The sequence below is a fragment of the Oncorhynchus mykiss genome, chromosome 28 (genome assembly GCF_013265735.2).
Source record: "Oncorhynchus mykiss isolate Arlee chromosome 28, USDA_OmykA_1.1, whole genome shotgun sequence".
Taxonomy (NCBI): domain Eukaryota; kingdom Metazoa; phylum Chordata; class Actinopteri; order Salmoniformes; family Salmonidae; genus Oncorhynchus; species Oncorhynchus mykiss.
The window spans coordinates 19,401,589-19,415,140 of record NC_048592.1 but is presented as its reverse complement, the minus strand read 5'-3'; positions in this window follow the sequence as shown (position 1 = coordinate 19,415,140).

Sequence of the window (13,552 nt, the reverse complement as noted above, 5' to 3'; positions counted from 1 at the left end):
CTACACATGTTCGTCTATCCACAGAATTCAGGCACTCATTCAATATTTCAAAAACAATATTTGCAGAAATCTTTTCCAGGCAGGAGCAGTAAAGAATGAAAGCTGAGCAAGCCCTTATGTTAAACTACTTGGGCCCACTGGCTGTGTGCTAGGTAGAGCAGACAAAGAGTAACTTTGTGTGTGTTGATCTCAATCTCACTTCCTGGGATGCATTTCCCCCATGCCTGCCACAGATGTGGTCAATCCCAGCTGAAAGGTCTCTGTCAGTCACCCTTACTTACCCTAATGTAAACATACCCTCTGTGGGGTGCTTTATGTAAGTGGTTGAGATTTAGAAACCAGTTCAAATTCAGTATATTTTCCTCAATAGTTTAGTCTGAAAGGAATTTGCTTCGGATAACGCATTTGAACTAATGCTGGTCAACTAATGCTGCTGACTAACCTATGGTCTGTCAACATACAAAGAGATCGTTGAATATTATAGCTCTAAGTGGTACAGACAAACTTAAATATGGAACAGAGACAGGGGAATCTAACATGACAGACAGATTTACCTTTATCCATAAAATTATTTATTTTGAAATATACATTTCACGCTAGCCTCCTTTGTTAGTGCATAGCCATGGTTAATAAACTGTATGCACTGTAGTGTAGTGGTGACACACAACACACAATCCCCACTATCACCACCATTCGGTGTAAATAAGAATTTGTTCTTAACTGACTTGCCTAGTTAAATAAAGGTAAAAGAATATATATTCTGCTGAGTGACCAGTAGGGTTGGACTGAAAGGACATTTCCAGGAAGAGGACCAGGTCTGATATAGAACAAGCTGCTGATGGCCTCGTTGAGTTCTGCACTGCTCTCCAGAGAGAAGAGGCATGCATCAGAACGCTGTCAGAATTCACAAGGCAGTGTTGCAAAGGAGTCTACTGGCAAAGACGCCAACTGTTCACTTCTACAGGAGTGTTAAACAACATGAAAAGACCGCACTCTTACAGACCCACACAAGAATCAATACATTGTCATCTCAGAGGTGCTGGTTTGTGAAATGAGATTTGTAGCTACAGCTAATATTATACCTGCTACTGAATAAAATAATGAGCAAAAATATGTAGAAATCAGTTCCACCAGATGAATGCTGTTATAGTATAACCCTCTTAAATTTGACACACTGTAGTACAGTACAGTATGACTAATCTGCCTTCAGTGAATGGTGATCTGTGTAATCTTTATAGAATAATTCCCATTGATCCGTAGTGGACGCTGTTCACAGGAAATGAATAAATAGAACATTTATTTTTGTAACTCCTGAGCCTCTAATGACAATTTATGTTACTAGTTATAGTCAGACAACTCAATGTTGATTTATTGTACAGTACAGCTATGTAAAATATAGTCAGTAATTATAAGGTTTTTGAAGTATGTTTGACATTTCAAGGCAGCTCACCACTAGAGAAACATTAGCCGGTGGATAGAGGTGAGTGGTTTCTAAATATAACTTGTACAATCATTCTCATGCTTTATAGCTTGTTCCTGAGGTTGACTTCTGGGTGGACATATATGATGTGCTGTTTATGGGCCAACAATCAGTAACTCCAGAAAAATAAATGTAGTGTCAGTTAGTGCCTCGTTCCTTTACTCCCTGAGAGAGTTAATCATTACTTTAACATAACTGTAGTTTCCAGCTGTGTTTAGTTTGAGGAGCATAATCATCTTTGCATTGCTGGCTTCATAATGATAATGCGTTATTTATAACAGAGGCAATTTCATTTCACTTTCACATGCAATAGATAGGAAACATCTCACGCAATTCCCTTAACGTGAGTTTTTAAGAATTACAGTAAATAATTTCCAATTCTGCTTCCTGCGGAGTGTTCAATTCAAAATCAAATGTTTTATTGGAACTAAAGAGCAATTCGCAACTCAATTCAGAAGTGGCCCTAATCCTGCACTTCAGAACATGACACAGCATTCTCAATGTCCTATTAAAAACACACATTTTTATTTAAAACATGATAATATAACAGTCAAATCTGTTTCTCATGCAGCTCTACACAGTGGATCAAACATCCTGCTCTAACCTCATCACTTTCCATCCACACACACCCACCCAGTTGTGATTTTGGCAAGCCTCTCTCTTACTTGCCCTATTTGTTGATATCCCACACAGAGACTTCCACTGCCAGTGTGGCAACTGTATTTCCCCACAACCTCACACTCCAATAGTAAACCAGTCAACTCTTTATGAAGTCTTTTCATGCTCCTACTGTTTGTCCCTAAAGAACCCTATAAAAATGTTCTGTAACTCTCAAAATAGTTGTCTGATGTCTTGGCACACTTTATTGGTGCCCTTCTGTCACTGACTGGAGCAGAGTACAAATAAATGATGAGACTTTAAAAATATATATATTTCTGATCTCATTAAATCTGTTTTCTTTACTGTACTGAATGTATGTCCTGTGTTTATGTAAAAGGTCTGGGTGTAGCTTGTGCAGAGGAGTCAGGCGTAGGACAGCAGAGATGAGTAACACAACTTAACTTTACTCAAAATGACCAAATACATGTAGTTATGCCAAGCCCACACGAAAGGACCGAAATACATAAAACAAACACGCACAAGAATCATGGGGAAAACAGAGGGTTAAATAATGAATATGTAATTGGGGAATTGAAACCAGGTGTGTAAAACAAAGACCAAACAAATGGAAAATGAAAAGTGGACTGGCGATGGCTAGAAGGCCGGTGACGTCGACCGCCGAACGCCGCCCGAACAAGGAGAGGGACCGACTTCGGCGGAAGTCGTGACAGTTTAACATCTGTAATTACCTCTAATGCAGCATATGATATTGGAACAAAAACACTGCAGAATAAGTGTTACTATACTAGTAGTCATTCATTGGTCACTTGTGTACTGTATACAGTATATGTCTACAAATATGCAGAATATTTGTGGTTTTACCCTCTGTGGTTTTACTGGTTTACAGGTTACTTCTGTTGACACGCACAACATGCATCCCGACTGGAGACCTGCATTGTGAATGTGTACATGCAGTTGAAAGTTATTGTAGATGTTTTGCACTACACAGATATAAAAAAATGTCAAATTAAATACACAATATATCACTCAGTTGCTTTTTCAGTGCACAGTAGAGACACAAAAATACCACTGTAGTGACATAAGAGGTTGTCCAAGCCTCCATATTTATTTAGTTTCTTGGGTTTGGAGTGTAGAATGTAAACAACAAGAAAAGCTACAAATAGAATTTACCCACTTAGGAATATAGTCACTCCCTCACTCCGTACGTCATCTCTGACCTTTTTCTGTTTGCAGAAAGGATTTGATTTCACCTCTTTTTTCACACTTAAACCACTGTAGCATCTTGGAGTATAAAAAAATAGATTTTTGTCTTGATGAAATGGGGGTGCAGGAGCAACATGCAGCTGCCAAGCCATAAAAGAACGGCTAACATCCAGCACCAATCACCAGCTCCAGCCCTCACCTGTTTTTTATTACGATTGTCAGCCTACACATGGACCCCAGCTAGCAAACAGACCTGAGTTTATGTACTTTTATTTCACAACTTGAGTTCCTTTATTTAGAACGAACCACTGTAAGGTCTATCTGGAGGGGTGCATACAAACTGTTACCTCTGTTCAGATTAACAAGTTTTATCAAATGTTAAATTGAATCTAAATCTTAAATCTAAATCTAATCTTAAATGTGATGTAATATTTGTATTTTCATACCAGTGGAGGCTCCTCAGAGGAGGAAGAGGAGGACCATCCTCCCCAGTGAACTTCATTTAAAAAAAATAGTAAAACATGTAAAAAAGTTATGATTTTTAGATAAAACTATACTAAATATAATCACGCCATGAAATAATTTATTAAAACTTGCTGTTTTGCAATGAAGGTCTATAGTAGCCTCAACAGCACTCTGTAGGGTAGCACCATGGTGTAGCCGGAGGACAACTAGCTTCTGTCTTCCTCTGGGTACATTGACTTCAACGCAAAACCTAGGAGGCTCATGGTTCTCACCCCTTCCATAGACTTACACAGTAATTATGACAATTTCCAGAGGACATCCTCCAAACTAATGGAGCTCTTACAGTATGATCTGACATGTTGTCCACCCAATCAAAGGGTGGACAACGGAAGCAAACGGAACGAAACAAGGATAAAAATACCTGAATTTGTCCAATAGAAACTCTTGTTTGAAACTGTTGGACATTACACCCTACAACAGTTAGATACACTGTTTACCAGGGGGCAGGGCTACCGATGTTAAGGCTAATCTGAAGATGGTGCTGGCTAAAGCTAAAACTGGCGAGTATAGAGAGTATAGAGATATTGTTATCCATGTCGGCACCAATCTACCAGCATAGACAAGACTCTAACTCTTCTAGCTCCACAATAAAACAGGGTGCAGGCAAGGCAGCAGGCTGTTAGCCTGCCTGCCCGCTTAGTGGAGTCTGCCACTAGTCACAGTCAGTGTAGTATAGTGTCGTGTAGTGTATCGAATCTTCCATTCCTCTCAAAATTTTTAGAAAAGGCTGTTGCGCAGCACCTCACTGCCTTCCTGAAGACAAACAATGTATACGAAATGCTTCAGTCTGGTTTTAGACCCCATCATAGCACTGAGACTACACTTGTGAAGGTGGTAAATTACCTTTTAATGGCGTCAGACCTAGGCTCTGCATCTGTCCTCGTGCTCCTAGACCTTAGTGCTGCTTTTGATACCATCGATCGCCACATTCTTTTGGAGAGATTGGAAACCCAAATTGGTCTACACGGACAAGTTCTGGCCTGGTTTAGATCTTATCTGTCGGAAAGATATCAGTTTGTCTCTGTGAATGGCTTGTCCTCTGAAAAATCAACTGTAAATTTCTGTGTTCCTCAAGGTTCCATTTTAGGACCACTATTGTTTTCACTATATATTTTACCTCTTGGGGATGTCATTCGAAAACATAATTTTAACTTTCACTGCTATGCGGATGACACACAGCTGTATATTTCAATGAAACATGCTGAAGCCCCAAAATTGCCCCCGCTAGAAGCCTGTGTTTCAGACATAAGGAAGTGGATGGCTGCAAACTTTATACTTTTAAACTCGGACAAAACAGAGATGCTTGTTCTAGGTCCCAAGAAGCAAAGAGATCTTCTGTTGAATCTGACAATTAATCTTAATGGTTGTACAGTCATCTCAAATAAAACTGTGAAGGACCTCGGCGTTACTCTGGACTCTGATCTCTCTTTTGACGAACATATCAAGACTGTTTCAAGGACAGCTTTTTTCCATCTATGTAACATTGCAAAAATCAGAAACTTTCTGTCCAAAAAATATGCAGAAAAATGTGTCCATGCTTTTGTTACTTCAAGGTTAGACTACTGCAATGCTCTACTTTCCGGCTACCCAGATAAAGCACTAAATAAACTTCAGTTAGTGCTAAATACGGCTGCTAGAATCCTGAATAGAACCAAAAAATGTGATCATATTATTCCAGTGCTAGCCTCCCTACACTGGCTTCCTGTCAAGGCAAGGGCTGATTTCAAGGTTTTACTGCTAACCTACAAAGCATTACATGGGCTTGCTCCTACCTATCTCTCTGATTTGGTCCTGCCGTACATACCTACACGTACGCTACGGTCACAAGACGCAGGCCTCCTAATTGTCCCTAGAATTTCTAAGCAAACAGCTGGAGACAGGGCTTTCTCCTATAGAGCTCCATTTTTATGGAATGGTCTGCCTACCCATGTGAGAGACGCAAACTCGGTCTCAACCTTTAAGTCTTTACTGAATGAAGACTCATCTCTTCAGTGGGTCATATGATTGAGTGTAGTCTGGCCCAGGAATGTGAAGGTGAACGGAAAGGCTCTGGAGCAACGAACCGCCCTTGCTGTCTCTGCCTGGCCGGTTCCCCTCTTTCCACTGGGATTCTCTGCCTCTAACCCTATTACAGGGGCTGAGTTACTGGCTTACTTGTTCTCTTTCATGCCATCCCTAGGAGGGGTGCGTCACTTGAGTGGGTTGAGTCACTGATGTGATCTTCCTGCCTGGGTTTGCGCCCCCCCTTGGGTTGTGCCGTGGCGGAGATCTGTGTGGGTTATACTCGGCCTTGTCTCATGATGGTAAGTTGGTGGTTGAAGATATCCCTCTAGTGTGCTTTGGCAAAGTGGGTGGGGTTATATCCTTCCTGTTTGGTATCATCGGATGGGGCCACAGTGTCTCCTGACCCTCCTGTCTCAGCCTCCAGTATTTATGCTGCTGTAGTTTGTGTCAGGGGCTAGGGTCAGTTTGTTATATCTGGAGTACTTCTCCTGTCTTATCCGGTGTCCTGTGTGAATTTAAGTATGCTCTCTTTAATTCTCTCTTTCTTTCTCTCTCTCGGAAGACCTGTGCCCTAGGACCATGCCTCAGGACTACCTGGCATGTTGACTCCTTGCTGTCCCCAGTCCACCTGGCCGTACTGCTGCTCCAGTTTCAACTGTTCTGCCTGCGGCTATGGAATCCTGACCTGTTCACCGGACGTGCTACCTGTCCCAGACCTATTATTTGACCGTGCTGGTCATTTATGAACATTTGAACATCTTGGCCATGTTCTGTTATAATCTCCACCCGGCACAGCCAGAAGAGGACTGGCCTCCCCTCATAGCCTGGTTCCTCTCTAGGTTTCTTCCTAGGTTTTGGCCTTTCTAGGGAGTTTTTCCTAGCCAACGTGCTTCAACACCTGCATTGCTTGCTGTTTGGGCTTTTAGGCTGGGTTTCTGTACAGCACTTTGAGATATCAGCTGATGTACGAAGGGCTATATAAATACATTTGATTTGATTTGAGATACAGGCAAGGGTGTGCAAGGCGATATTGAAAAAGTTACTGTCTGTCACCTCAAATCTTTCTCTCGACCTGTGTGCACCTATGTAGTAAACTACATATGACAAAACATGTATTATTTTTACTGCTCTAATCATGTTGGTAACCAGTTTATAATAGCGATAAGTCACCTCAGGGGTTTGTGATATATGGCCAATATACCATGGGTAAGGGCTGTGTCCTAGCACTCTGGATTGTGCCGTGCGTAAGAACAGCCCCGAGCCATGGTATATTGGCCATATGCAGTACCACACCCCCTTGGGCCTTATCACTTAAATAGAAATAAGGCCATACTCATAACAAAATAGTAATCCTCCCTCATCTTAAACGGCACCAACCGCCACTGATTCATACTGAATAAAAAGGCTATAATTAAATTGACTGTCACAGCACATACATATTTTCTCCAAATAGGCACATCTGCATGGACTTAACCGAACAACAAATTAAATTTTCAATTTATATATTGAAGTTGAATTTATTATTTAAATATTTGAATCATAAGAGGCTCACTTTATTGTTTTGCTAGATGCAGAAGTAGTCGACAGTGTTTGAGAGGGGTCTAGAGAGGATGTGCAATGCTGCCCTCTGCAGTATAAAAGTTCAATCCAAGCAACGAACATAGTATGCTACCTTTAGGGGCACATACAGGGCACAGAGAAAGGTCTCTATGGAATAACCCAAATATTGTCTCGGTTTGATAAAATTTCCCACACTATATATTGTTGATTGGTAATTAAAAAGAGTAAAAAAACAGCTCAATGTAAACAGCTACATTCTGGGGGTTAAAATGTCTGCTGTTATTTCAATCTGAATTACTATAATTCTGCATTTCCTAAATGACTTGAATATTTAATGTTTTAGCGGAGATGTCATTGCACCTTTTCATGGCAGCAGTGGTTAAGGGCGCTGTACTGCAGCGCCAGCTGAGTTCCTGGGTTCGCGCCCAGACTCTGTCGTAACCGGCCGCGACCGGGAGGTCCGTGGGGCGACGCACAATTGGCCTAGCATCGCCCGGGTTAGGGAGGGCTTGGTCGGTAGGGGTGTCCTTGTCTCATCGCGCACCAGCGACTCCTGTGGCGGGCTGGGCGCAGTGTGCGCCAGGTGCACGGTGTTTCCTCCGGCGCATTGGTGCGGCTGGCTTCCGGGTTGGATGCGTGCTGTGTGGCTGGGTTGTGTATCGGAGGACGCATGACTTTCAACCTTCGTCTCTCCGGAGCCCGTACGGGAGTTGTAGCGATGAGACAAGATAGTAGCTACTACAACAATTGGATACGACGAAATTGGGGAGAAAAAGTGGTAAAAAAAAAGGTTTGGTGAGGTGGATAAAAAAAGATACACTTGAAATCAGAGAGAGTGAGATGATGAGGAAAGATAGTTGCTCTTAATTTGACTTGCATATTTGGACTAAGCTTTTTTAATCATTATCTTTTACTTTTGATACTTAAGTATATTTTAGCAACTACATTTACTTTTAATACTTAAGTATATTTAAAACCAAATACTTTTTAACTTTAGTAGTATTTTAATGGGTGACTTTCACTTTTCCTTTCACTTTTCCTTGAGTATCTATCTTTTACTCAAGTATGACAGTTGGGTATTTTTTCCACCACTGATAATTATGTTGAACACTTGCGATAATGATGCAATCAAAAGAATCTGACAGAAACTTGCCTTATTCTTTTTATTTACTGTAAATATTCTCCTAATCTTTTCCTGTCTTTTACTCTTACAAGGTCAAGAAGTACACACTAAAGTTAACCATGTTCCCTCATACTGTGATCAAGATTTTAGTGACCCCCCCCCCCCCCTGATGTGAATGAGAGTTCACATCAGTGTTGATTTGTGATCTGACAATCATCTCACTCAGAGATGCTGGGAAATAGTTATTTTGGAGGGATGAGAACAGCTTTTTGTGTGTCATTGGGAGTGCTTTCATATTGAGCTTCATTGCAGTCTAATCAGCCTTATTCTTCCGTCTGCTATCTGCTCCCTTTGTATAGCCACCATTACGCCTCATGATTCAGTGTAAAGGCAGATGACATTGAATCCAGCTCATTCTCCTCTAAATCCTGAAAACATTGTCTGTACTGTAATTTCAGGGGTACGGGTAATTTTTAGACCATAAAATATTTCCTGAAAGAAATACACATTAGGCATCTTTTACATCCTTTCCAATTAAAACAAACATGTTTTACTTTCGGGATCATAGAGTGCACAAAGCACTGACTGAAGCCCTTTTTATGCCATGCTGGACAGTGCTGTCATTGTCTGAGGGGTGCATTAGGAGCTCTTGTGGAAATTGGAGTAGAATTCCTGAGTTTTCTTTTCTATTTCATATTATTTCTATTCCAAAAGCAACAGTTCTGTGTCACATTAATAATCTATATGTCCTTCATTACTCAGCGAACATTCAAACTTAGGCCTATGAGATGTGGAGCATCGGAAATGCACTTTCAATAACAAAGCAGGAAACTAACAATAATAGGCCTGTTTCTTTATGTGTTAGAAGGTCTTTTGCCCAAATATATAGGCTAAGTACTGTTCCAGTATTTGTTTAATAGGCTGTAATGAAAGCTGGGGTGCGCTCAGTTTGCATCAACATTTGCTACGTTGCATGACACTTTGAACCGACCAACATTTTTCCTGCCGTTCTTCAACAGGGGTATATCATTACGCCGGTTCTGTTGCAAAACATTTAGCAAAGAAATATGTTTTCTACTGGACAAATTTAGGTAGGTCCCGCCCCGTTTTGATCGGTTTGCTCACGTTTGGTTCTTAAACTGTAAACGGTTACTGTTGCAAGACGCAATTCATACATCCCTGGTACGTTTGCTCCCGTTTGGTGGGTGTGGCGGGGTGAGGCCTGATCAGTATGGGTGTGACCCTGGGCCAGAAATGAGAAATTCCATGAATAGAGCTGACATGATTCCTTATTCTACATGTTGGAGAGGCATGTTTGTTCTACATGGCATATTTCTATCTGAACGTTCCAAAACATTGCAAAACTTGTGCAGCACATCATAACTGCCCTCTGGGCCACCATATTCACAATGTTTTTCAACTGGTCATTCAGTACAGTACAATTTCCCTTGAATGTTGCACACAGATCTGTCGTACTGAACTGGAATCTTATTCTAAAACAAAGTCATGATGGTTTTATTTTGTAAAGGTTTTATTCTGACCCTAACAGTTATTCAAAACAAGAGAAATGTATTAAAATCAAATAAGTGACACATAATTGATTATGTGGTAGGCTAAATATTATAATTGACATGTAAATTGGGGTGATTATGAATGTGTTCAGTTCTGGGGGATTCCTTTTACCTCTTTTCCCAGAGACAGGGAACGCATGTCAAATGGCATATGTCGAGATTGAGTCTGATGCAGCTACCAGTGAGGCGAGTGAGAGTGAAGTGGATGAGAAATCTGGATGGACAACTGTCGCTAAAGGTTGGAGTAAGAAAGCCAAAATGTCAGTTATAATGCAGTTTAGTAAACAGATGGCTCATGCTCCAACTTCTCAGGTTGTAGTGGGAGTGCGGTTTAGGGATAAGAAGATGTACGATATTTCTGAAATGGTGAAGAATGAATTGCGTCCTGTGGGGTCTGTGAGGGTGACCAGAGGTGGAATTGTGTTGATCTGTTGTGTATTGGAAAATAAAAAGCAGCGCGCATTAAACCTCATTCGAATCAATGGAAAAGAGGGGACTTGCTTAGACTTTCGGAGTAGGGCACTATATCTGGGGTCACTGCTGAAGTTGAAGCTGAGAAGATTACGATGGAAATTGCTAGAGTGGTTGGGGTTCAAAGATCAACATGAATGTTCAATGTTGAGAAGAGACAGTATGTCCGTGCTGTTGTTTTTGAAGAGGAGTCGCTTCCTATGTCACGTTCTGACCTTAGTTCCTTTGTTTTGTCTTTTGTTTGAGTATGGTCAGGGCGTGAGTTGGGTGGGTTGTCTATGTTAGTTTTTCTATGATTTTCTATTTCTGTGTTTGGCCTGGTATGGCTCTCAATCAGAGGCAGCTGTCAATCGTTGTCCCTGATTGAGAACCATATTTAGGTAGCCTGTTTTCGATTGTGTTTTGGTAGGTGGTTATTTTCAGTCTTTGTGTGCCTGCACCAGACAGAACTGTTTCGGTTGTTTCTTTGTTGTTTGTTGTTCAGTTTTTTTTTCATTAAATAAGATGAACACTTACCACGCTGCGCTTTGGTCCTCACCTTCTTCCCACGACAGCCGTTATATCCTAGGCATGTTAATTAAGCAATATGGTATATATATATATATATATGAGGTCAGTGGTGACGAGTCATTCTGTTTTGAGCCCCACCTCTTTAATCAAAAAATGTAATATATGTTTTTTTGCCAGTTTTTGCATGTTATTTTGGCATTAATATGTCACACATCAATTTGCAAACAATGTAAAAAATATATATTTATCATTGTGAACAAATAAGGTCTCTGGGTAAGGCAGGAAGCCTAGTGATTAGAGTGTTGGGCCAGTAACCGAAAGGTTGCTAGATCGAATCCCAGAGTTGACAAGGTAAAAATGTGTTGTTCTGCCCCTCAACAAGGCAGTTAATCCACTGTTCCTAGGCTGTCATTGTAAATAAACATTTGTTCTTAACTGACTTTGCCTAGTTAAATAAATAAAAAATGGAGGTGTTTCAGCCTAGCTCAGTGCTTTCTGTGGGGGTTGGTAATGTTCTCTAGTTGCGCTGTGATTGGCTCAGTGTTCTGTCACTCATGGGGACACTATGTCACTGCAAAATCTACAGGTAGAGCTCGTTCTTCCATAGACTTACATTAGAGGTGCCCATCCAAGAAGGCTCAAGGCCATTGGCCAAAGATAAAATTACTTCAAATCACGTTACATCTACCGTAGCTTTGATTGGACTGATCATGTCAACATAATACTTTCTAAATTCTAGCTAGCAAGCTAGACAAGGCATCATCATCATGCAATATACTGGCAATTCCTTTTCAATCCTTGTCATATGAAGAGAAATTATAGATAAAACGTAACAGTGGTCATCGGCCATTGGACATAAACAATACTCAAGTTGGAAATTGAAAATTCAACAGTGAGTGCTAAGGCACCACTGCAGCCCCGGGTTCGATCCCAGGCTGTGTCACCACCGGCTGTGACCAGAAGACGCAAGAGACGGCGCACAATTGGCCCAATCGTCTGGGTTAGGGGAGGGTTTGGCCGGCCAGGATGTCCTTGTCTCATTGTGCTCTAGTGACTCCTTGTGGCGGGCAGGGCAACTGCAAGCTGACTCGGCCGACAGTGTTTCCTCCGACACATTGGTGCAGCTGGCTTCAAATCAAATTGTATTTGTTACATGCACCGAATACAAACAGGTAGACCTTACTGTGAAAGGCTTAACCAACAATACAGTTCAAGAAATAGAGTTAAAGTATTTACTAAATAAATCAACTGTATATTATCTGTGTCGTCATTCAGCCACGAGTCGGTGAAACATAAGATTTTAATGTCCTGTTGGTAGGATAGTCTTAATAGCTTCCGGGTTAAGCGAGCGGTGTGTTTAGAAGCAGTGCAGCTTGGCTCTCGACCTTTGCCAAATCCGTAGGGGAGTTGCAGCGATAAGACAAAATAGTAACTGCCACGCCCTGACCTTAGTTATCTTTATTTTCTTTATTATTTTGGTTAGGTCAGGGTGTGATGAGGGTGGTTTGTTTAGTTTTTGCATAGTCTAGGGGTTTTGTATGTCTAGGGGTTTACATGTCTATGGTTGCCTAGATTTGTTCCCAATCAGAGGCATTGTTTATCGTTGTCTCTGATTGGGGACCATATTTAAGTAGCCATATTCCTTTGGTATTTTGTGGGTTGTTATTCTATGTTTAGTTGCCTGTCTGCACAAGCCATATAGCTTCACGGTTCATTTTTGTTGTTTTGTATAGTTTTGTTCAGTGTCTCTTACATTAAAGAGTTATGTACGCTTACCACGCTGTGCCTTGGTCTCCTCATTATGATGACCGTGACAGAACAACCCACCATAACAGGACCAAGCAGCGTGAAAAGGAGGAGCAGCGGAAATGGACCTGGGAGGAGATATTAGATGGAGCAGGACCCTGGACACAGCCGGGGGAGTATCACCATCCAAAGGAAGAAATAGAGGCAGCAAAAGCAGAATGGCGATACAATGAGGAGAAATACCGGAGAATAGAGGAACAGCGACGATATGAGGGTACACGGCTAGCACGGAAGCTCGAGAGGCATTTTTGGGGGGAGCACGAGAGGCCTTTTTGGGGGGAGCACATGAGGAGATTGCATGAGTCAGGTCGGAGACCTGAGCCAACTCCTCGTGCTTACTGTGGGGAGCATGTTACTGGTCAGGCACCGTGTTATGCGGTGGAGCGCACGGTGTCTCCAGTGCGCTATTCTAGCCCGGTGCGCTCTATTCCAGGTCCTCGCATTTGCCGGGCTAGAATGGGCATCCAGCCAGGAAGGAGGGTGCTGGCTCAGCGCTCCTGGTCTCCAGTATACCTCCTTGGACCAGGAAATCCTGCGCCGGCTCTGCGTACTGTGTCTCCTGTGACTCTGCACAGCCCAGTGCGTCTTGTGCCAGCGCCCTGCATTTGCAGGGTGAAAATTAACATCCAGCCAGGACGGGTTGTGTCAGCTGTACACTCCAGACCTCCAGTGCGCCTC